The sequence below is a fragment of the Alligator mississippiensis genome, chromosome 1, assembly GCF_030867095.1.
Source record: "Alligator mississippiensis isolate rAllMis1 chromosome 1, rAllMis1, whole genome shotgun sequence".
In the NCBI taxonomy this organism is placed as follows: Eukaryota; Metazoa; Chordata; order Crocodylia; family Alligatoridae; genus Alligator; species Alligator mississippiensis.
This window is the reverse complement of record NC_081824.1, coordinates 269098099-269123115: the sequence shown is the minus strand read 5'-3', so window position 1 is coordinate 269123115 and position 25017 is coordinate 269098099. Positions and strand designations below refer to the sequence as shown.

The 25017-nt window shown below is 41.7% G+C and overlaps 1 long non-coding RNA gene across 1 annotated transcript in view; it reads right to left on the bottom strand.

Annotated features, from left to right (window-relative positions):
* Positions 1-12169: 12169 nt before the first annotated feature.
* The window catches only part of LOC109280315 (uncharacterized), a 184569-nt gene continuing 171721 nt past the window's right edge, over positions 12170-25017 (bottom strand). The window contains exon 5 of the long non-coding RNA XR_002086596.2: positions 12170-14359. This is a non-coding gene — a long non-coding RNA (uncharacterized LOC109280315). The remainder of the gene's footprint in view (positions 14360-25017) is intronic.

Genomic DNA, 25017 nt, shown 5'->3' with positions numbered 1-25017 from the left:
GTCCCTTCCAAAACATTTTCTATAATTCTATAGTCTAGTGGGGAGGGATGTTGTGTACTGAATGTCTGTATACATTCAGGAGGGCAGCAGGGAATAGGAGATGCTCTATTTACTAGGGCACCCCCTGGAGTAACTAGGAACAATGGCCACAAATTGACAGAGAGCAGATTTAGATTGAACATTAAAAAGAACTTCACAGTTAGGGTTGCCAGAATCTGGAATGCCCTTCCAAGGGAGGTGGTGCTTTCCCCTACCTTGGGGGTCTTCAAGAAGAGATTGGACTAGCACCTAACTGGGGTCGTGTGACCCCAGCGCTCTTTCCTGCCCAGGCAGGGGGTTGGACTCAATGACCTACTGAGGTCCCTTTCCAACCCTAACATCTATGAATCTACATTCTCTACTCAATCAGCAGAGGACACTGCCCAAACTGCATTATGTTGTGTTGCTGTTCTTCTTTAGTGTTAAGGGTAGTTAGTTGTTAATAAAGTAGGCTTGCCTGTTCTTCCCTTCAATGATCTCTCTGGCACAAGAATTCCACAGACACACAGAAGTTATCCCACCCCAAACACAGTTAAGCCATAGGATTGTTTAGCCCACTTTCTAGCACATTTGTCTTGAAAACAAATACATTTCCTCTACTCCGGAGAAAGAAGAAATAAATACTACAGCTTTAACATTACGATTCCACCGAATGCCCTCCTGGTGCTGAGGTAATGGTTGTATGTAAACATGAAGGGCATGACTGAGCCATATAATTATGCCCATTACCATAATGCCATTGGATTTCACTTGAAAACATTCTTAGTATGGTATGACTTCTTGTGGTTAGAGCCTCCTAAACATGTTTACATATTGATGGAAACAGCAAAATTACTATTTCTGCCATCAGTTGCAGTTTTTCACTTATAACTTATATAAAATGCACTTATTTATCAAGGTAGTTAGGCAGTTGTGTAGTTGTTCTAATTTTGCAAGTATATTTAACTTTCCTCAAGGTCACATAGATGGTCTTTGACCAAGGTGGAAACTAGACCTTGATTCTCCTGAGTCAAGTGCCTTATCCCCTAGATTGCCATTTGTAGCCTAGCTATGTTGTCTTCTTTCTGCCATGTGGCAGTTATGGAGCACAAGCATCCTAGCTGATAGTTGCTTTGTGCTGGAATTAAAGTATAAAGTATTACCTTTTTTTCTCCATGGTGTCTATTCATTTATTTCATTAAACATTTCAAACCTTGCTTTAGATTTAAACAGCTATAAGGAATAGGATACCTATATATTATTAATATAATAAAACAATGCTCCTTATGAATTATGTATCGCAGAACTTCACATTCATAATAAGGCTGTCAGACAAGTAAAAGATATCTAATCACTGAACTAATTTCCAGGCATGAAATTGAGTACCACTTTTATTCTTTGTCTCAGAACATAAATAAAACAGCTTAGTAGATTTTTGTTCGTGCTGTTTTTGCTCTACCTATTGCAAGGAACATTCTTTAATATCCTATTCAGTACTATTCAGAAAAGTAGAAGAACTTGTAAAAACTGCTCCCAATAATAAATGCTACCCCCGCCCACCCCCCCTAAAAAAAACAGCCCAAAAACAAACAAACAAACAAAACCCAAGAAGTTGTTTTCAGGGCTAGCCATTTTGTTCATTTGCTTAAAATGCCCTTCTATTTTAAAGACTTAAGAACATAACTATATGTATGACTTCTGCTACTTCTACCAGACTTAGAAAGAATACTCTATATACAACTATATGCATGCTTATTAAGTCTGTGTGCCAATAGGGAGAGACAAAATAACTATACCAAGTGAAAAGTGGGAAGAAACTTGCTACCTTTTCAGCTGATCCACTGTGATTGTTTTTTAATTCACTCTATCCTGCAATAATTGGAAGCCAAACTGCTTCACTTAATGTGGGGTTGATGTAGTGATCACCAGGTTCAATAAACACAGGCATATATGAATGAGAAAAACTAAAATACAAGTTTTATTTGTGGAGCAGTTAGTAAGCCTCTGTAGGCCCTTCTCTACTACTTCTCTACCTGACCTCAAACTGGTGGACCATCTCCAATTCCCAGTTCCTTCAGTCCCCTGTAATGAGATGAACTATTTGCCACACCCAGTCTAGATCTAAGCAGCTTTTTTGGGGTGTTTTATACCTTCTGCATGTCTGCAAAATTGAACATTTAGATTGACTTACCACCAGTGTTCCTTCTAAGTTGCATGGCATGTGTGGCCATGCAGGCGTGCTCATACCATGCTCCCAGGCACACCTGCACGGCCGTGCACATCATACAGCTTAGAGGGAACACTTCCTACCACTGGTATATTGATGAAAATCAATGTCTGTATGTACCCTTAACAAGCATCTTCAAATTATAACTTCTATCACTACATCTTCCCTCTAAACAATACAAAATCAATTAACACAAAAATCCATTAACACCCATCTATAGAGGAGAGGTTACTGACGCACCACTCTGGAGTGAATATTTACCATTCACTTTCCTATTCTCTCTTTTCTGCAGCTCACTTAACAAGTCTGAGCCTTTCAGGAAGTTTCACTTTCTTCTCAGACCAAAGTATCAGATCCAGTTTCTGATTTTTTTTTTTGGTGGGAAGCTTGCTCCAACGTCTTGATAGATTTGAGTCCTTATACTGAGTTCCAACTGACCTGTATTTTTGGCAGTTGCGCTTCTGCACATAGCACAAAGTTCGTTAGCTACAGACCATTGAGGCTGATTACCTCTTTCTGCATGATGGTATTTGCATTTTTTTTCGGTAGGTACAAGTCCTTCCCACAAGGACATGGTTTCTTCTTGTGTTCTGGATTTAAGAAAGTTTTCCAGGTTTAGGCTGTAACATCCAAGAGGCTTGTCAGAAGACATAAATGTGTTTTCTTCAACTGCAGGTATACACTTAACTAAATTCATTTTCTAACAAGCATCTGTACCCTAAATTGGTGTCACCTCTCCAGGAACCACAACGAATGGGAGTTTGTATACTGTTGTATATAGTGCACCTCCTTTTCACTGGTATGTGAAATGCATCTCATTTTCACAGTTTGTTGGTTGTAGTCTCTTGTTGGTCTAAGGACATAGACAGACAAAACTCTAGGTAGAAAAGACACCAATTAGTAAAGATCTTTTCTATCTTGGACAACTCACAACAGCTTCCATTTCTCCTTTGCCTGAAGAAGGGCGTATGGGCCCGAAAGCTTGCAAAGAACATTTTTTTTGCAACTATTTAGTTGGTATAATAGAAGATATCACCTCTACCCAAAGAGTTTTGTCTGCTTGTGTCCTTTGCACTGGTACCTAATGCTTGCTAGACTCACTTTTAGTCTCAATTTTAATTTTCTATAAACATGGTCTGGTAGAATATTAACCTGAACTCCAGTGGCCAATTTAAAGGAAACCATTATTTCTTCCACTTCCTTTGGCAAAATCCAGTCCCTCTCATGGATTCTTATGGATTCTACTATAGCTATATAAAGTTATTTGGCATGCTCTCAACTGTACAAACTTAAGGTTTTGTGTTTGGGATTTGCAGCACCTGGTAAAATAACTCCTCCTGTACATGCTGCTTTCCACACTTGGCACATGTCTGCCTAAACATGCATCTTTCCTTTAGTGGTTTCTTTACCAATGAAAAATTCCATCCTGTGAACTGACTTTTTCTGGCCACATACCTACTGCTTGGATGACTCCTTCTGGTACATTCAGATCTGCAGCTTGGGACTTCACAGTTTCTGCTGCCCTATATATTTGGATAGTCTTTTCTAGGGACAAGTTTCTTCTATAGAATAGCTTTCCTTCTAATGCCATGTCTGCAATGCCACAACTAATCCTATCTCTAATTAGAAATTCTGTCAAGTTCCCAAAAGCACAGTACTTACTCAGTCTCTTTAGCCCAATAACACACCAATCTATGTTTTCCTGTTGTTTGTCTGCACATCAAATCTTTGTCTTTCAAGCATGTCACTTTTTTTTGGCTTGCAGTAATCCTCAAATTTAGATAGGATTACACTTCACAGCATATTTTGGCCTTCTTCAAAAGTAAAGGTGTTATAAACAGCCAAAGCTCCTCCTTCATAATATGCAAGAAGATTGAATATTTAATTTTATTGCTTTTCTCTTCTGCCTTTGTGGCTGCTAGGTGCTATTCAGACCTTTGTATGAACACCCTCCAGTTCTCTGCTATATTGCCCACAACAGAAGGGCAAGTGGAAGATGCAAAAAACTTCTATGACTAGCTGTTCTTTTATTTAGACTACAGCTGTGAAGGATGATCAGCTACAGAGGCCTTCAGTAAACCCAGGCATACATGAATGAGAGGAACTAAAAACAAGTTTTTTTGGAGCAGCAGGCAGGCCTGTGTAGGCCCTTTATCCTTCTCTAATTTCCCTAGCCGCTTTCTAACTGAGGGAGTAATCTCCCATTTCAACTCACTCAGTTGCCTGTTAGGTAGCATGCAATGCGTTTGGGGATTTGCTCACTCAACTACACAGTCTTTCAGGTTTGGTCACAGACTTTTTCCACTGTCTTTCTTTCCTCAGGGCCAACTCCCTCCCAGCAGGAGTCAACAAACTACCCTATCCATAAACGAAACACTTGTACCACTCGGGGTCTGCTCCCACAGCTGAAGAGAGCCCTTAGGCATGGTTCTGCCACCACTTGCCTGCTCTCTCCCTTGTCCCCCTGGTTCCTTTAGCCACAGGAAGGGTTCACTTGCAGTTTCTTTGCTGCACTCATGGTCCTATGGGAGAAAGGCACTCCTGGCACTGTCCTCAGGCTCAGCCAGCAGATCAGCTCGTGGAGATCTCCCACTCAACACTCTGCTCTCACTTGCAGCCCTCAAGCTGTCTGCTGCCTGCCTCTGTCTCTCCTCAACTGATCCTAGCTCCCCTCCCTAGGAGTTTTTTAGCTTCCTGGATGCCACCTAGTGATCTACCTCAGCTGGTCCCCTTCCCCAGGCAGCCTGTAATCAGGTTTTGCTGCCTGCTGCTAGGTTAGTCCTCCTAGTAAGTCTACACTCAGCTGCTTACCAACTGCAGTAGGCTGCATCCCCTGATAGCATACAGACTGCTACCATGCCCCTGAAAACATGCAGCCTGCTAGAGCATGTTCATGTTATAACTTTTATCACTACAATAGGAGCAGACATGCAAGGCAATTTCAAAGATCAGCTAATCTGGGCTAACATGGAATATGTTCCATCTGCTCTTTCAAACTGTACACCTGTTTGATTAGACTAGAACCTAACCAAAACAGGCTCTTCAGCTGCCTTTCCAGTAAAGCCACACTGCCCCTCTTGGCTTTGCTACCATCAATTCCTTTCCCAAACAGTCAACTACAACAGAAACCTAGGCCCCCAAAGCAGCCACCACAAAGCAGCCTCAACCTGCCAAAAATGTATGCTGTTGCTTCCTCTTTCCCTCCCACCATCTACATGCCCACTTCAGAGGTTAATATCTTCCCATAGGACTAGGCAGATGTAACATAACAACCTAGAGGAAGCCTAGCTCTCAGGTAATCCCATTTTTAAACATGAGCAATTAAAGTAGATTAGGCAGAAGAGCTGATAGCTGGGGGCCCACAAACAAAGGGGGAAGGACAGGCCAGGAAGCAACAACTCAGAGTACAGGCAGATGTTCTCTTTACCCAGTTTCAAATCATGCAGCTGACTAAGCCACCTGACTGTAAATTGGGAGCAGCTTGTGTACACAGTCGCTGGTGCTGGAAGCCACATGCGGGAACATGATATATATAGTAGGCCTGCGTGAAGTGGCAAATATTCCATTTGGATTCAGAGGGACAATGATTTGATTTGGTGATTCAAATCACTGTCCTCATTCGATTTGGCCAATTTGGATCTGAAGATCTGGCAGCGATTCAGAGATTTGGCCATAGACTAAACAGGCAACAGTTTCCGAGGATGCTGGACACAGCTGCCTCCAGCTGGTAAGTCTGTTGTGGTGGGCAGAGGAGGAAGGGAAAGGACATGGGGAAGGGAACAAATCAATGCCCCCACAGTGAGGGAGGGATTGGGGCTGGGACAAGCTGACCAGCCGGGGCGGGGGGCTCCTGCCACTGCATGCTGCTGGTCTGGGAGGGCATGAGAATGGGCATGTGCCCCTGGATCTCTTCAGGGAGGGCTGGGCTGCACTCCAGACAGGCAGCAGAAGGCACTGGGAGTGGGGGCTATGCCCTCTCACTGCTCGCTCAGCCTCCCCACGCCTCCCAGACAAGCCATGACTTTGCCCCAGCTGGGTGAGGAGTGGCAGGGCATGGGGGCAGGCGCATGCACCTGGATCAGTGGGGCCAGCGGTGAGGGCTATAGGGAATTATAGGGTGGCTACAGTCCCCCCCCCCAAACCCCTGCTCCACTGCACTCTGCGTGGCAGGAAAAGCCAGGGCTGCACTCTGGGCTGTGGGTGGGGCTAACCTCCTGGAGCACAGCCCAACTCAGCCCACCCCACACAGATCTAGGGGCACACCCGCTCTCATGCCCAACCCAAACCGGCAGCACACAGTGATGGAAGACCTCCTCCCGGAGTCCTGTGCCTCCCTGCCCCAGCTGGGCAGCTTTTTCCAGCCTCAGCCCCAATCCCTCCCTCGCTATGCAGGTGTTGATCTGCCCCCCTCCATGCCCCTTCCTTCCCCACTCCACCCACCACAACAGATTTACCAGCTGGAGGCAGCTGTGTCCAGCATCCTCGAGGACTATTGCCTGTTTAGTCTATAGCCAAAAATCTAAACTGGCGCCAAATCTTTTCCAATATAACTCAGGGTAGAAAGAGGGACAGTGGGATTAGGGAGCCTAGAGATTGGCAGGATCGGGGAGCTAGCAAGTCTGCAGTGGCAGGGAGGTTGGGGGCCTAAAAATAGCCTGGTTAGGGTTGCACAGGGGTGGGGGTAGAAGAAGCTCAGCCCCAAAGCTGGGGTGAGCAGATGGGCTTTCCCAGCCCTGGGCTGTGCTTCAAATGTGTGCAGATGTTTGTTAGATCAGGCTAACCCATTCCCAATCTAGTTTATTTCATCTCCTCAGGTGAAATAAGTTAGATCCAACCTACCATTTTTTTCCCTGATTTAACCTACCTGAATGTCCACACAGATCAGCACTTACTGGGCCTAACTAGGGTTACCATCCCAAGGACAGGGTAACAGTGAAATTATTCACACTGTCCCAGGGGGACAAGGCGAAAGAAGTGGAATGGCCCTCCCCATGGCCGGGATTGTGGTGAGAAAATCCCACCACAGCAAAAGAGAAACAGTCCTGTAACAGGATGAAACTTATCTTCAGCAGGCATGGAGGATGGGAACACACTGCAGTCAAGCAAACCACCCATGTGGTTCATCAGGCACTTTTCTATGTGGCTGGAACTGGTGTGTGGTGATGATGTCACAGAAATACATTGACCAGCTCTGATAAAAGCCAGCAGCAGGGAGAATGCCAGGGGAGCCTCAGCTGAGCAGCTACTGGGTGCTCCCCAGAGCACAGCCAGAGCATTCCAACATTGGGACCTGGTATGGAGTCCTGAAGAGGGGTTTGCCCCAAGGTCGGCTGGCATTCCAAGCCTGGACAAGGAACGACACTGAGGGATGGGTCCTCTTGGCATACGTAGTATGCGTGAGTGGGGAGGTTATTGCAACTCCCCAACCCTTTTTTTTTCTTCTTTAGTACACTTTTTGTTGCCCCTAGGGTGGAAGGCAAATGCCCAGGTTATCCCTGGGGCTGAAAAGACTCCAGGCCCAGACTTAAAGAAGCAATACAGGCCATACCATGGCCCATAGATAACCAGTCCCTAGATTGTGACAGGCCAATTGGACTCGTCCCAGACCCACCTTGGAAGGGGTCAAAACACATGACCCTCACACCAGAAGAGGCATGGCAAGTTCAGTCTGTCATATTAGAAACATTGGTTGGGGCCACACCAATAGGCCTGGTGATTGAAGTACCTAGGCCAATTACTACCTGGCCGTGCACCACTGGTTGGCACATGGAAGGGGTATAGGGGAGGTGAAGCCCCAAGAACATCTGCTGGTGACATCTCCTAACAATATTCCAATGCCAAGGGAACCTCCCACTTTTGAAAATAACAACTAGTCATGGTGATCAAGTATCAGGGGTCTCCCTGGGGAAGTGGCACATAAGTAGTGGCAGTTCCTGTGGGAAATCAGAGTGGGACAGAAACAACCAGTCCCAAGCTGCACGGGAGTGGATACTTGAGACCTGTCAGGTACATACACCTTTGTGTTTCAATAAGTTATCAAAGACTCATTTTAACTAGGGTTAGTTCAATCTAAATGTAATGTCTACACATAACCTCAGGGGACAAGATAGTTTTATATCAATTATTCAAGTTTTATGGACTTTTAAAACCACTCCATTTGTCACTAAACCAGGTATGTAACTCAGCCTTGCACTGAATCACTTCTCTGCACTAACTGATGTGTTAAAATGAGTCTCTGATAACTGATTGAAACATAAGGATGTTAATAATTAAGCTGTCACTCTCTGATTGGGATGGTAATTATGACTGTGGTACTAAAGCACTACTCTGGTGACACTAAATTATTTCCTACCTATTAATTTTGATTTGTGCATACTTTTTATATCTAGACTCTAGTTGCCCATGATAAACATTTTACATAATGTGAAACATACATAAATCCAGCAGCTAAAATCTTCCCACTTCCAGCCAAACTGTCTTCAGAAATAATCAGCTACCTCAGGCAGAAAGATTCTCAGCCTGGTCCTCCTCTCTGTTCTTTAAAATACAGGAAGAAAACAGGACATAGCCAAGGATTACCTAATGGTCATCAAATGCTGACAGTGGAGCAAATCATGTACATAAGAGTTCCTTGCATATTACATCTCCTACCAGCTACTCACAATCTTTAACTGAAGGAATTCCAGCTTGAATACATGCAAGTAAAAACGGATGAGACCATATAGCTTTTAAAAAAATGATTAGATTACTTACCAGGTATGTAAAAGCAAATTTAGTTAGACCACAAAACTACTCCAAACTTCCAGTATTATGTTAAAAGACAAGGGCATGTGAGAAGACACTTCTTTTATTTTTGTAGTAACATCTGAGCCAGCAAGGATGCCCAGAAAAAAAAAAAAAAATGAACAGGCAATATGGCAGCTTCATTCCCCAGTCATTGTAGATCACCAAAATTCTTCAACTTAAAGTTAAACTATAAATTTGCAACTCAGATATTGCATTTACCGTAACATATGGATATGAAACTTGGAAATCCAGAATATATGGAAAGACATCCAGCTACTTTTGAAAGCAAATGCCTCTGAAACAAAACAGATTTTTAAATAGAACAAATTTTAACCAATTCCAAAAATGAATCAACTTATCTTTAAAACTATTCAAATATGATGGAAATATCTGGAACATGCATTAAGAATGAAGCCAAAACATCTGACATGACAGGTGTGCCACTGAATAGTTAGGAGACCATGCAGATAGATTCTTCTGGTTAATCCTTTCTGGAAGATACTACTCAGAGGAAAACATTACAGACATAATATAGAAAACATGAAAAAAGCAAACCAAGGGAGACAGGAATGACAGTCCTGTTTGTGACCTATGGGATGCCTGACAGTAGGGGCTATTAAAATAGCTTCAGTCATTTCTTTTAAATGTTAAGGGGCTGGGGGACGGCAGAATTCCTTTCAGTGACTGAAATGCCATATCATAGCTTTGCAATTGCCACTACAAGACCTAACAATTGTCACTGCTCTGTTTAAAGTATAATTTAATTTTATCAGCCTTCATTCCAGAAATGAAAATCTTGAGGAGAATTATATATGTTGACAATTATTCTGCTGTTTTACATGCATACTTCCAAGAGACTCTCCAGTGCTCTTTTTTCTTTTACCCCTACAAATCTACATGGCATACCTTAGAACATGTGCTATTGCCGTTCCCAGAGTGTATCACAGTATGGGTAAGCATGACCTGTGGAGTACTTCATAATTATTTTGATTTCACTATTTCAATAGGATAGTGTCCTGTGCTTTCTAGTCAGGTTATCATTAGTCTGCATATCAAAGTATTTCATGTCTATTGCCATAGAAGTCTTAGTATGTTGCCACCAATACAATTGCATCTTTCTAGTGTGTTCTGCTTTCTGTCCTCCCAATGCATTCTTTTTATACATAAATACTAGGGCTGTGCAAAACAGCAGAATTTTGTTTTGACCAGTGTTTCAAAGTTTTGACGGAACAGCATTCCGTTTTGAATTTTGTTTCAACTTGAAACAGCTGTTCCGTCGAAACTGTTTCACTATTTCAACGTTTTGCCCATAGGATATACTGGTAAAGGTCAAAATAGCCTATAACTATCATTTCTAGCCTGATTTGGATGAAACTTGCAGGAATGGTAGCCCCTTCTGAAGGCATGAAGTCTGCCAAGCTTCAAGGAGATAGGGGCAGGAGATTCAAGGAAACTGCACCCCAAACTCTTGAAAGAAAAACTCAAGTCACGTGTATGTGTTAAGCCACAGTGGGGTCAAAACTGCAGGCATGCTAGCCCTTTGTGCAGCCACAAAGCTTGCCAAGTTTCAGGGAGAAAGGTGCAGGGGTTTGGGGGAAACTGCACCTCAAGCTGTGGACAAACAAAATTTGTGACATAGGTGACACTGTGTGTGTTAAGGCGCAGTCAGGGTGAAAGCTGCAAGCCTGCTAGCCCCTGCTGAAGCCATAAAGCCTGCCAGCTGTTGAGGAGATCAGTGCAGGGGGGTTCTGGGGCCCTGCACCCCTAGCTGCTGACAGGCAAAACTCGTGACATGGGTGTTTGTGCAACTTTTGCCTCTCATCAGGATACATGGAAAATTGATCACAAATATACAGAGGGTAAAAAAAATTACAACAATGTGTGTAAATTTCCAAATTACTTACAAGAAAAAAAAAAATGAAAAAGAGAAAAAACAGTTTTAGAACATCTGCTAGAAATAGGTCTAATCATTGTATTCTGGTTTTAAAATTCTGATTCAAATTGCTTCCATTTTGGAAATACACATTTTCAAAAAAGAAATCTTCCTCTATTTCTCAGTCTACTACTGTTACAAGGGATTATCTTTATCAAGCAGATGCTATTCACTGCAGGCACATTCCACCTACCTGAAAATTTAGAGAATAAAGTAATACATGCCCAAATTTTAGAAATGTGGACTATGATATAACATGCAAATAAGATTTGCTGTAGGGATTTCTCAGGTACTTTTCCTCACCAAATATATGTGTAACCCTGGGCGCGACACTACATGCACCCTCACCTGAATAATGGGATCCTGGGGTAACCGGTAGCCAGTAGCCCTGCCCAGCCCCCCTGGGAAGCTGCTGCAGTGCCCTGAGCGGAGCGCCTCCCCTTACAATCAAGCACCCTTGCAGACAGTTCTCAAGCTATTTACAAGATTTAATTATTTACAACATAAAAAATAATCATTAAATAAGCACATGGATATACTGTCTAATAAACTTATTTACACAGTCTCTCACTTGCATACGGTGTTCTGGGGATCCCATGTGCACTGCCCCGACGGGGTATCTCAGGGAGCAGGACTGTCTGTGTCCCTGGCCATGGTCTGTGGATGCTCCCTGGCGCTGGTGCCCGTCTCCATGCTCCTGGGGTCTCTGGGAAGCAAGCAGCAGCTCCTCTGCAGTTCCTGCAAGACAGCCTTCCCCTGCCTTTGCCCCCCTTCCCTGGTTCTGCTGTGAGCAGTGTCTGGACTGCAGGCTGTAGCAACCCTCCTGCCCCACACAGCCTCACAGCCCTGGCAAATGCAGCCCCTCCCTAGGTTTTGCCTGCCCCTGGGGCCTCTCACCCCTCAGGGAAACTAGAGCAGACTCTGGCAGTCCCCCGTTCCCCCAGCTCTGCTGTGCTCACACAGCCACACCTGCTGCAGTCAGGTCTCTCCAGACTTGGATTCTCCACACCAGCAGTCCCTGCCTGCTCCTGCCGCTGCAGCTTCTCCACTGCTGCTCCTGCAGGCCTCTCCCAGGGGCTCTCTGAGGGACCACTGCGCTGAGACTCTCAATCCGGTCTCCAGCCTGCCCCTCAGCCCCCTCCCTCTCTCTCTCTCGTCCCCTCCCCCCAGCGGGAAAAACTGCTCCCCCTTTTATCCAAGCCTCTCAGCCAATCCCAGCTCAGGGCCCTTCCCGGGCTTTTGCTAACGCTCTCTTTCAAAACTTTGCTGGGGTTACATCACCCCTCCCACTTCCAACAGGGCTGCTCCCAAACAGCTTCACTTGCCCTCAGAGCCTAGTGTCCCCTCTGGGACAAACTCTGTCTCTGCCAGGCAGCTCTTCCCATTCTGTTCAGGTGGGTCCATTTTTTAAAGGCTGCTACATCTGGAAACAGTATATCAGTGCATCACATATTTAAATAAATGCTCTTTAAATTTGCTTCCTGCAAGGTGTTGAGTACTTTGGCAATGTGTCGGGTACTTTCAACAACTGCTGAAGCCAATTTGGAAAACAGCATGCTTGGTACTTTACAGGATTAAGTATATACAAAAAGAGAAAGCCCCACATCTTAGTAGTGCATCATTTAACCCTGAATGAAACAGGGTTAAAAGTCTCAACTGTTTTGCTCCGCTTACAGGCATATACAAATGTAACAGTTATACCATAGCAACTTATACCAGCATCAAAAGATACCAGTATCATTTTTAACATCTGGCCACACACAGCTGACTCGAGGTCCCAGCCATAGGGACTTCCTGGGGTCCCCACAGCAGGGAGACCACAGCTGATGCAGTGTCTCAGCTGCAGGGGTGCTCCAAGCACATGCAACACCCCCGCAGCTGGAACACCATATCAGTTAAACAGCTATCCCCCAAGCTGTAGCTCTGATCAGCTGTCCCAGGCTCCCAGCTGCAGGGGCCCTTGGCCACATGTTTAATTAATGGCATGATAAGAAGGAGCCATAGAGTTATTACACATATTTTGTGGAATAATTTGTAGCATATTCATCTTTATATCATGCTTAATTGAACTTGTGGTTAATCACAGTTTAAGTGCAACATGTAGATGGTGCCTGAACTAAATGAAACATTTTCAGATGACTTGAAGAAGCAGGACCAGCTAGGAGGAGTTCTGCTTGCATTAGAACTACTGGGCCCAGCCCTAAATTTGTCACTCTGCTCCCCTTTGGGTAGTTCAATGCCCTACTGACAATGGTTTAGTGACCATTACCCCTACAGCTATCCCTGTTGATCTTTCCTCTTAATTTTCCAGTACCATTTCCAGGAATCCAAATGTGAATTTTACCAGCTTAATTCCAGCATCTACTAAATGTTAAAATGTGCCACATTTCAGCAGAGTGCAACTTAACATTCAACTAAAATGTTTATAGAGTTTTTAAATTAATTTGTTTACTAAAGCATTACACGTACCACTTTACCAACAAAAATAACAACCTCATTTATCCCATGTGATCAACTAAATTGTGCTTAATACTATATGATAGAAAAGGTAATAAATAATTCTATTTAAGCATAAAGAAATCTTACATGCTCTCTTCTGTTCCATTAAGAAGCTTATTTCAATATAACTGTTCTCTCTGAACATTAGCGTAACATTACCAGCATGAAAGTATTAGACTGATTCAGTCTTAGAGTTTAGTCAAATTACGTTTGTGAAAGTAGTGGGATTCTGGGGCATCTCTAAGAACCCCAGACCTCTTCCCACTGTTCTTCTGCTTGTCTACAGGGAACAGACTAGGATGTGCCTCTAGGACAACTTCTTGTCTGCAGCAGGCCCTAGTCCCTTCTGCTCTATGAGCAAACTTGGCAACTTCCCCTCTTAAAGCAGCAGTCTTATTGACGGACCCTTTTTGGTTTGCATGAAATATTACAGGTCCTCACCCCCCGGCAAATGACAAGCCTATAGTTGTCAGTCACTTTTAAATCACACTACACTCAGGTTTTGCTTTTCATAAGTTGCTATGAACACATACAAAATGTTCTCTCCAAGACATACAAGTGACTTTTATACATGATGTTGCAACTTTGCTAGTAAATGTCATGTATCCGCTCTATATCTGTCTTCCACCAGAGCTTTTTGTCCCAGAGTCCTCCCAGGAGAGGTGCTTGCTCAGGACCATCGCAGTCTTGCCACGTCTCTGAGAGTGCCCCCCAAGGCACAGCTTCTAGAGCAGGTGAGGAGCTGTTTTTTTCTCAGTCTGAGACCCCTGGCTTTTCAGTCTCTTACCCTCCCTAGTTCTCCGTGGTCCTGATTCAAGGAGCGAGCATCCAATTCTGTTCCTTAGAGATGGACTGGCTATCAGACTGGACCTCTTGTTGGCGAGAAGAAGTATAACCTGAAGTTGCAAGAAAAAGACAGCTCTACTTCAAGGAAGACATTTACTGGGGCAAAGTCTACCCAGCCAGAGGGCCTCTTCCCTCTCCAAATTGTTAAGTAGTCCCTCTGTCCCCAACCCAGCCCACATAACTTAGAGCAACCCTAAAGATTACTCCACTTATCTCTTCTCAGTCTTTCCCCACTCTTGAGCCCCAAATTACTTTTCTTTCAGCCTTTCCAGCCCATTACCATGATGAAGCTTGACTGTTTCCCTGAGTGTAGTCACCAATTGCACTGCCTTCCCAATCTGACAAGTTGGACTACTGTCCTGGTACCAGTTCTGTAGCTAGTTCCAGGTCCTGAGCAAAATCACTCTGTATCATTAGTCTGATTACTTGGACCTGATTTGCCCTTCCAAAATTTAAACCTCTCTCCTGGCACAATTCTTCAAGCCTCCTCTTAGACAGCCACTTGTATGCTGAATTTTATGCCACAGCTCAGATAGGAGTATCTCTATAGCTGCAAAACCTCTCTTCTGCCTTGAGAGGTGGTTTAGTTTACCTACACTTTAAATTATTTCCACGTAGCACATAAGGAAATACAATGTCATGGTTCCAAACGCACATGAAGAATGTCCAAATATTGCCCAAAATCTGTAAGTTAGTATGTCCTGACATTTTTTAAACCCTTTCTTTGGTGTTACAGAATAGACTACTGCATCATACCTTCCACAGTGTTTGAACAAAGTATTTGGATACCTACTGTGACTTAGCCAATCAAAGTTTGAAAACATAGCCCACAGTGATATCCTTGTGTGGTGAAAACATTCCTAATTAGCGCAAGTTCACTATTCCTGAATTGCAATTTGATTTTGCTATGTTCTAAAACAATTTGGGCTTTTACTATAAAAGGTGGCTCATTATAAGCAGGATTCATTATATGTTACCGGAAATTTTCATTTTATAATCTTGATTAATCACTGCTTTCTAGGTATAATTTTGCATCTCTTAATGTTTGAGCAGGTGCTGAAGAAGTATAAAAGCACAAAACCAATGGACACATTGGCTGCAGTAGCAATTTCCATAAAAAGTTCTGGCAAAGTGACTGATATTTGTATTTAAGGATGCCAGGGCTTTGTGTTAAACAAATGTTAGCAAAGATCCAACATGATAACAACATAACATTGTGTGTAATTGCAACAAGTGGAAAAAACCCACATTTTTTGTAGACGGTTAAGCTACAATAGATTGATATGTTAATTGTTGATATACTAGATAACTAATAGTATATTCACATACACACAGGTAGCAATGACACCTTATACTAATTACAGTAGCCCAGAATCTCAGTCAAATAGTCAGTTGAAATATGAACAGCTGCCTCTCCTAATATAACCAAAGACTTTTATCTTTTGTTTCTGTTGATCAGAGCAACAACAGGAGAATAAAGCTTTGGGAGGAAGGAGAAAGAAATCTACAAATTTCCAAGATGCATCCATACCAGGATAAGGTAAAGATATTTTGAAAAGGCAGAGCTACAAAAGAACGTTCATATCAGAATAAATTATGCTGCAATTAAATAATATAGAATAGAGTTGTTGAAGGTCATTCGTTGAAGTGCAGTACAAGACTGTCAAACAGAGAAAAGAACAGCATTCTGGTTCAGGGTATAGGAGTGGCTGTTCTCACACCAAAACTAATAAAAAATACTATGTCTTGACAAAATTCACAGCTAAAGTCATAAAAAGTCTTTCTACAGTTTGACAGTTCAGCTGAACTTTATTCAGCAAAAGGCTTTCACTGAACTTGGCTAAGTTTCTGATTTTATAAATGTTTCACTCAGATGCAGGAAGTGTTGTCAGTGAAAGATCATACAAATATAAAGACTACTTCTTTCTACCTGGAACATGACTTTTCAGAGTATATGGCAACACAGCGACTATGAAAGCCACTTGCTTAATAGAAAGCTATCATATGAACCTTCTTTGTGATCTTATGAATGGAATATGTTGACATCCAAGCAATTAAAGTTGTGAAACAGTGGTGGACACATTCATGAAAGTGTTAGCTGCTGTATTAGGTCTTAGTCAAGTTGTGTCTTTGTCAGATACTACTTAATTACTTCAGTAATCCCTCACATCTGTTTCTGTAACCAGTCCCATGATTGTCTTATCTGTGCGTCTAAAGATGGCTGATGAGGCCTATCCAGGATCAACAGACTCCACTGCAGCTGGGACATGTGTTTGTGTGGGGTGGGTGGCACTGGATTCTTGATTTGGTCCTCGACATGCTGTTTCTGCTGCTCCCAGTTTTTCATCTGCTGTAGTTGTCATGAGGTTTCAAAGTACTGAGATCCCTGCAGCAGACTCTTCCTCCATTTCGGATGGTCCTGGGCAATAGTCTCCCAGGAGTTGACATTGATGTTGCATTTTTTAAAGTTGGCCTTGAGGACATCCCTGAAGCATTTTCTCTACCCCCCTTAGGAGCCTACACCTTGGCTAAGCTGGCAGAATAAAGCTTGCAAGTCTGGAGTCAGAGATGGCTGACCCAATAAAGTTGACGCTGGATGATCATTGCCTCCATACTCCTGGTGTTTGCTTATGAGAGAACAGTAACATTCGTGCATCTATTTTCCCTCTAGATTCAGAGAATCTTCCGCAGGCAGCGTTTATGGTACTACTTCAACGACTTTAGATGTCTCCTGTATGTAGTCCATGTCTCGGCTCCATACAGCAAGGTGGGGATCATGACTGCTTGATAAACCGTGAGCTTGGTTTCGGATCTGATGACATTGCCTCAAATATGCAAGTACAGCATTTGGATGCCAGAAGAAATGGGTGTCAGATATCAGTGGTAAGGGAAAGTGGTGTTTCTGAGCCCATTTTGTAATGCATCCCATTTTGCATTTGTATCAAGCTAAGTGCATGTGTGTGCCACACACACCAATGCTCACCGATATTACCTTTAAAACAGTTCTTCAATACAGTTCCTGGAGAAGTAGCAATGCAACAAGAATGTCAAAAACTGACAGATTATAATCTAAAATTATCCATAAACAAGGAAGAAAATGACATTTGTCTTTTGATATAACATTTACTGAAACTGGCCACCAGTTGAGTAGGGATCAAAAGTGGTCATCAACTGCCTACAAGTTGGTGCTGATCCCACAGGATTTATCCATGCATCAAACAAGCACTGATGGGAGCGTCATTAAGTAGCATTCTTATTGGCAAAGAGAGGAGAGCACTCTGGGACTGAACTGACACAGACAATCTTCAATTACCCTCTCACATTTAGAAGCAGCCTCTCTAGACCTTAATGAGGATTATTAAACAAGGCTATCAGTTAAAAACTACCACTGCCACTCGCTACAGTGGACAGGGCCTATAGACAAACTGACTGGGTTTGCAGGACTAGTGATTCAGCAATTATACAACTTAAAAATATATAAACCAAAGTAAATTCATTTCCAAACAGGGGTGCCATGAGAGAAGACACCCCTTTTTCAATTAATAAAATATACACAATAGTCATTGTAAAGGTTAAGTTCTTGACAGAAGTTCTTTCTGACAGAACTTCAGTGATGTTTTCCCAGGGATGAAGTGGGCACATCTATATCATACAATGTCTTCACATACATATCTAAAGACATGTGTGACTGGTGCCTCTTGAATCAGGGGGGACACCAGTCAGTGACCGGGGGGGATGGTCCCCCAGGAGCCGATCCCACTCACCAAAAAGCGGTAAAGCTTTTGCCAGAGCTCTGCTCCCTGGCCAGGACCCGTGGGGTGGGGAGGGGGGGGAACTGGTGCTCCTGCCTGCCTGCCAGCTAAACAGGGAGCACAGCCTAACAGGGGGTACACTGACACTCTTAGAGGGTGCATGTGCACCCCCGTGCACTCCCTATGCGTTGCCACTGTCTAAAGACGGCAAAAGATAACAAGACCTGTTTCTCAATCTAAAATAATTTTGACTATGCCGATGGAACCTTCGCTATTCCTGAAACAAGAACATTTAAAGAAACTATCATCATTTTGTTCTGTGATTATTAATATGCTAAATATTTCCAAACGTTTCCAGAAAGCTTTGGCAAAAGACCCGAACAAAACCAACCCTCAGTGGAATCAGCATGACAAAAATTAGCAGTGAAGAAAAAAACATCAGCTGTAGACCGTATTAAAAGTAATGCCCAGTACTAGTAGAACAACCAGTTTTCCACAGTTTACACAAATCACTCCCTTAAACTAACTGCAGCCAGTCTGTGTGAAAGTGGTATTGCAATAAGGAAGATTAGAGAGGTCATGAACAGGAATCCAGTACAAAAAGCATCTCCATGAGAATATATTTACAACTGAGACAATCATAATTACTATCACAAGTGGAGTATCATAATCTGTACTCAAATCTGGAACAGATAGGCTATTTCATGCTCCATCACACCACCTCTTCTGAAAACAAAATGTACTTAAGCACTAATTGAAAGCCACAGTACCTGTGTGAAATGAGAGCAAAACGGTCAAACTTTCTGCACAGGTGTTCTTTAGAATAATAAATGAAGAGTTCTTAATCAAAACCTCAGTGTCTGATCCTCAGAGCAAGTGACTCTCTGCAGCCAATAAACTTAAGTGAAATGAACATAGACCATTGTGCAGAACAAATTTCCTAAACAAGATACCTACCAGAATGCATAATATTTTTCAAACAAGATTCTGTAATTTCTGCATCACTTCTGTTTTATTTGTGGTACAACAGGAACTACATTCATCTTACGGGAGTGGGTGCATTGTAGACTGCTTTTGAAGTGCAGTGCCTCAGTTGGACTTTAATATTCCCATCTCCCTAAAAACATATTATTTAGCATTCTGAAAACACAAGCATTTTTATTATTGGGTTTTTGGTTATAGCTGTGTTGGTTTAAGGACATAGGCAGGCAAGCTTCTTTGGGTAGATGTGATATATTTTATTAGACCAACTGAGTAGCTGGAAAAAAGTTCTTATTTTAATTATCAATTTTTTACCAAAATAGAGAGAGTGTTTGGTGTGTCCAGTGTGTAAGAAAGAAAGGGATAGTACTATATTTTTCTCCCCCAACCAAGATTCTCTTTGAGGGTTCAGTATGGAAAACATAACTGTAAAGGGAGGCAGTACTCTGAAGGTTTGAAGACTTGCTCTTAAGGCATACCAGTCAGCTTCTGAGCAGCTACTTCATGACTGTTCTCAGCCTCTGACAGCCACCGTATCCTTGGGCTGAAGCCCTTTGTCTCCCCACTGTCACTGATTATTTACTGGTGGGGAAATGGCTGTTTTGTTCTTTAATTCCAGGAGCAGTGAAGAGTCAGAGCGGGATTTAGCCTCAGCATTGCCAGCAGTTCTCTAAGAAGCCGATGCCAACATTTCCAATTCATGTGCAGAACTGTCACTGAAGACAAAGGGTTTTGCATAAAGATGAAGAGCAGATTATGACTTTATGATTAAATTAAACCCATCTAACAGAGCCTGCAGTTGGAAGAAATGCTTCTATCCATATTCAGGGTACACCTAGAAAGAACTAGTTCCATTCAGTGTAAATGACTTAAGGCTCAAACATTTCTCATCACAATGCGATTAAATACACATATTATAAATTGCAAATATTATCCTTGAAACAACCTCTACAGCATCCATTTTTTTTTATGGAATTTTAATTCTACAGGAAAGCCTAATTCTCATCTCCCCCTCCCATCCCTTTGATATTGTATATTTATTTAGTCCTAGTTAAAGAGGATGCAATGCAACATCATGCTGATGGCAGCATGTGGTATGTTCTTGTAACAGATGTAAATGACTCAACAATGGAGACTCAAGCTTTATTGTTAGCAATGGGACAAATAGAAGATACATTCTGGTTTCAGCTCAGGATATATTTGGCACATATCTCTCAATTATATTTCAGTCAAATATTGCAGCATGTGCTGCAAACTATTCAGCACTCATGCTAAAAAAATCACATATTTCAAAATCAAGAATGGGGACATTCTTGTTATAATTTTTAAGCCTACAGGGCACTGTAAAACTTTTTTTTTTTTTAAACCTACATAGAGTTCTGCTCCACCTAGATCAAAGCCTTACTGTGTGGTGTCTCTTCTAACTGCACTTCTTCATCCATCCACCTCTTTGGCTGTACTGACCAAAGAGAGTAGGGAACTAACAGGCACCCAACTCTTCAGGCCCTACTCCCTTTTCACATTTAAGGGCCAGAGGAAGAGCTCCAAAATGGTGAGGGATCTTGACAGTTATTCAAGACAACTTGTTACAATACTGAGAAGCTGTACAAAATGGATACAGTCCAATGGAAAACCAGCAGGGGTTTTATCTACATTTAAATTATTTGAAAAGATGTTTTCTCTATTTACTGATAAAAAGTTTAAACACTTCTAACTAATTATTTGCTCATGATCTATGCATACTCCAATTTCTTTCCTAGAGCTACACTGTTAGAAATCCTAATCCTGACTCAACATCCAATTTTGAATGGACCCTCCATCTTAAATTCAAAATGCCATTGCCACAGTTGGACTCTAATTACACTAACAGATTAAACAGATGACCAGATCTCTCTGTGGGTATGCATAAGCATTACCTTTCAGCTGGTGGAATCATAGCACTCAAAACACTTCAACCAGTAAAAAATGGCTGATGCAGTGGAAGTCTTTGCTATGTTGGATGAGGTTGAAGTCTCAATCAATTGGGGTTTAATACATCTCCAATATATATACATTCCCAACATACTGAAGGCACTGCAGTGCCTTCTGGTACCCCAGTATGCCTTCCTATCCCCTTTCCCCTCCAGGTTAAGTTCTCTCAAAGAGATAGATTTCAAATGGCAACCTCACCAGTAGAACTGATCAGAACTTTGTTTGACATATTTGTGTGCGAGAGAGACAGAAAATACAGTTTCTGTCAAATAAAAATATTCTGCTGAAAAATTTCCTTCACAGTCCTTCCTTCCTGTCAAAACATCATGTTAGTCATGTGGCCAGAGGTATTTTGGGAAATTTAACCTAGATGATGAAAATGAGGCATGCAAACTATAAGTCTCATGAGACCCTATGGCAACTTGGGTGATGCTGCTTAATGGTGAACTGAATCAAAACCAAATGTTTCCACTGAATTTCACAACCCAAAATTAAATAACTATTTTAATTCAGAGGTGTTGACACATTTTGCTTTGATTAAAAATGTCAAAAGGGGGGGGAAAGTACTGGTATTTACAAACCAAAAATATTTTGACCTTTCCTTTATGTAAAAAATTTTGCTATTTCAATTTTTGCCCCAATCTGGAATGAAAATATTTGAAAAATACTTGAAGTTCTCATGAGAGGTAAATATATTTTTTCAACAGTACTGCTCAATAGCTGCTATATGCTACAATTTGTGGCTTAAGGAAACAAGCTGCAGAAGACTTGAACTAGTCTTTAAAAATAGCACGCATGGGAAAGGCAGACAAGGTTCTTTGGGTAGATACGATATCTTTTATTAGGCCAACTAAATAGTTGGAAAAATTGTTCTTTGCAAGCTTTTGGGCACAAACACCCTTCCCGAAAGCTTTGCCCGAAAACTTGCAAAGAACATTTTTTTCCAACTATTTAGTTGGTCTAATAAAAGAGATCACATCTAACCAAAGAACCCCATCTAACTATGTCCTTAGACCAACACAGCTACAACCAACAACCCGAATGCACACGAAAGAACATTCAACCACCCCCAGTGTCAGGCTCGAGTAGTTTGCCAACAAGCTCCAAAATATTTACCAGTAAAATCCAAAATGTGAGTATGCAAAGTGATGAAGCAAAAGAAGTGGCTAAATATGAAGTGTGATGAGTGGCTTCATTTTGGAACATAGTTTTGATAATAAATAAGTAGAAGGTACATTATCTGGGAAATCCAAGTGACAAGTATGGTGGTGATAACTCCAAGGCAAAATCTATCACCATAATTAACTAGGAGGAATACAAGGAAATGGATAAGAAGTACAAAGCATGAAGATTCTATTCCAAGAATCACTCAAAAGCCTCTTCTGCCCAGCAGCCCATCACATCTGTTTCTGTAACCAGTTGGACATAAAGGAGTGATGTGGCTTATACCACATCCTGACACCCTTGATTCAGATCCTTGATCAGCCTAACTGGCCAGCTTACATAAAAGTGGGTCAGCTTCAAGCAGTCTTCAACACAATTCTAGGGCAAAGCTTAAACTGATATTTCTTGTGCCACAACAAGACATCCCAACTGTTGAGCCACCATGCCTCATTCCCTAAATTAACTACCTTCTAATATCCAAAATTCATTCTCAGTTTCTCTCGTTGATCTTTTCTGCTAATTATTCAAGGCCAGGACTCCATGTTGAGCAACTGCTGATGCAGCAGTGTAGAAACAATAGATTTTGAATAGAAAATTTAAGAACCCCAATGATAAGCACTTAAAGCACTTAAATACTTAAATACAGACCACTTAAAAGCACTTACTTTTCTAATGCAAGGAGCAAGGGACACAATTTTAAATGTCCTAACCCTGTTTTTCATTAACTGAAATATATCTATTGAGCATTGATTTTACTGAATATTCTATTATGAATCATCTTACTAATTATAAATTTGAACCCTGTACACTTTCTACCAGACCAAGTTACACTGAATTATGGAAAGGGCAGAATATTTTGCAGGCATTGAATGCATCTCAGATACCTATTTTAGTACTGCTTTTCTTTCATGTGATTTTCTGAGAGCATATATGGTAATACTAACGCTAAATATCAATGTGTCTGAGATTACAGGTAGACTACAAATGGATAATCATTTATGGAATGGTGTCAGGCATCTTTATCCTTCATAGGTTAGAGTCCCATGTAGTGATTTTCCTGACCACAACAGTGCTGGAATTGGAAAGATACCTCCATAGCTCACCATATACCAACAGACAATTGACCCATGTCCCCCAGAAATATAGGCTGCAGGACATTACAAAATGCTGATCTGCCTTTAGCCAGTCTTGATCAGACATACTTAAACTATAGAATAGGATATGCCTGATCCAAAAACCTACTGAAATAATTGACTTCAGAGTTGTATTCTCTACCCTCCCCCAAATAAAGGCAATTTCCTCCTTATTGCCCTTTAGTCTTACCCTCCAAAAATATTTCTGTAAAATAGGTTTTTACTATAGATAAGCCAAGGAGAAGCATACTTGCAAGTACTGGACTGCAAACCTTAGTACTTATTTAATAGTTTTAATACTTAAATGTTAATATTTAAGAAGAGCACATACTAATTGCAGATGCTTCCTCAGACTGACAAAGGGTTTTTAAACCTGAAAGCTTCCTAGGAAACAATTTCCCAACTATTTAGTTGGTCTAATAAAAGATACCAGATTTACGCAAAGAAACTTGACTGTTAATATTTAAGCTTTTTTACTTTTTTTTCTACTTCAGGGTGGTCACATAGCACATGACCCTGTACCTGAAAGGTAAGAATAAATCCCATGTCTTTTTTTCTGTGCAGGTGTTTGTAGAAAATGACTAACCCCTTGTTTTAGGGACCACTAAATGTATGTGTGTGTCCTTTGCTTTTAAATTTAGGTTACTTTCTAACAAAATCCTTATTTGAATTAGGAGGTTTAGAAAGTACTCAGTATTCATCTGTAGATTGTTCATACAGCTATGAACAGCTGTACTGTGAGACTCTAGACATCATCCCATGATATTTATAGAACTATTATAGCTAGGCCTACTTAAAACAACTACTAAATACTCAAAGAGACAGGACATTCACACACCTGTAAAAAGCATGCATATAGGAAAACTAGCTCAAATATTTTTCTAATCTATTTATACCCATGTTACAGATATGAAACCTGCAACACTTGCGCAATTGTTGGCAACATTATCAAATGTAATAATACTGTCAGACTGGCACATGTATAAATTTTACCTTAGAAGGGACTTGATTAATGATATACCATTCTGTATATCAACCAGCAGGAATTATTACAATTCAAACACCACAAAACATGCATGCCTGTGTTTTACCATGCTATTAGAATGACTATTTCTCAGAGAGTTCAAAAACATAGACCACCTTACTGGCAATACCCTCCTAGCCACCATGGATGTGACTAGCTTACACACCAACATCCCATACCAGGATGGCATCCAAGCCTGCCTCACAAATCTACAAGAATGAGATTACAACTCAGAGTACAGACCTCAGAATATCACTGAACTCATATACTTCATGTGCATACACAACAACTTCAGTTTCATCAACCAAGACTTCCTACAGACCCTGGGCACAGCTATGGGCACTAAAATGGTCCCACAATATGCCAACATTTTATGGCCCACCTAGAAGAATTCCTCAAGAACTGCACCAGCAAACCCTTACTATACCTGAGATACATATATGACATCTTAATCATTTGGACTGAAACCCTGAAATCTTGTCGATTTCCACCAAAAATTCAACAATCATCACCCTTCCATCAGACTATCGCTTGAATACTGCAATGCCAGCATTTCCTTTTTGGATATCATGATCAACATCCAAAATGGTAAAATTCAAATCACCATATACAAGAAAACCCATGGACCAACATACATATCTACATAGAACCTGGAATCACCCTAAACACATCAAGAAAGCTGT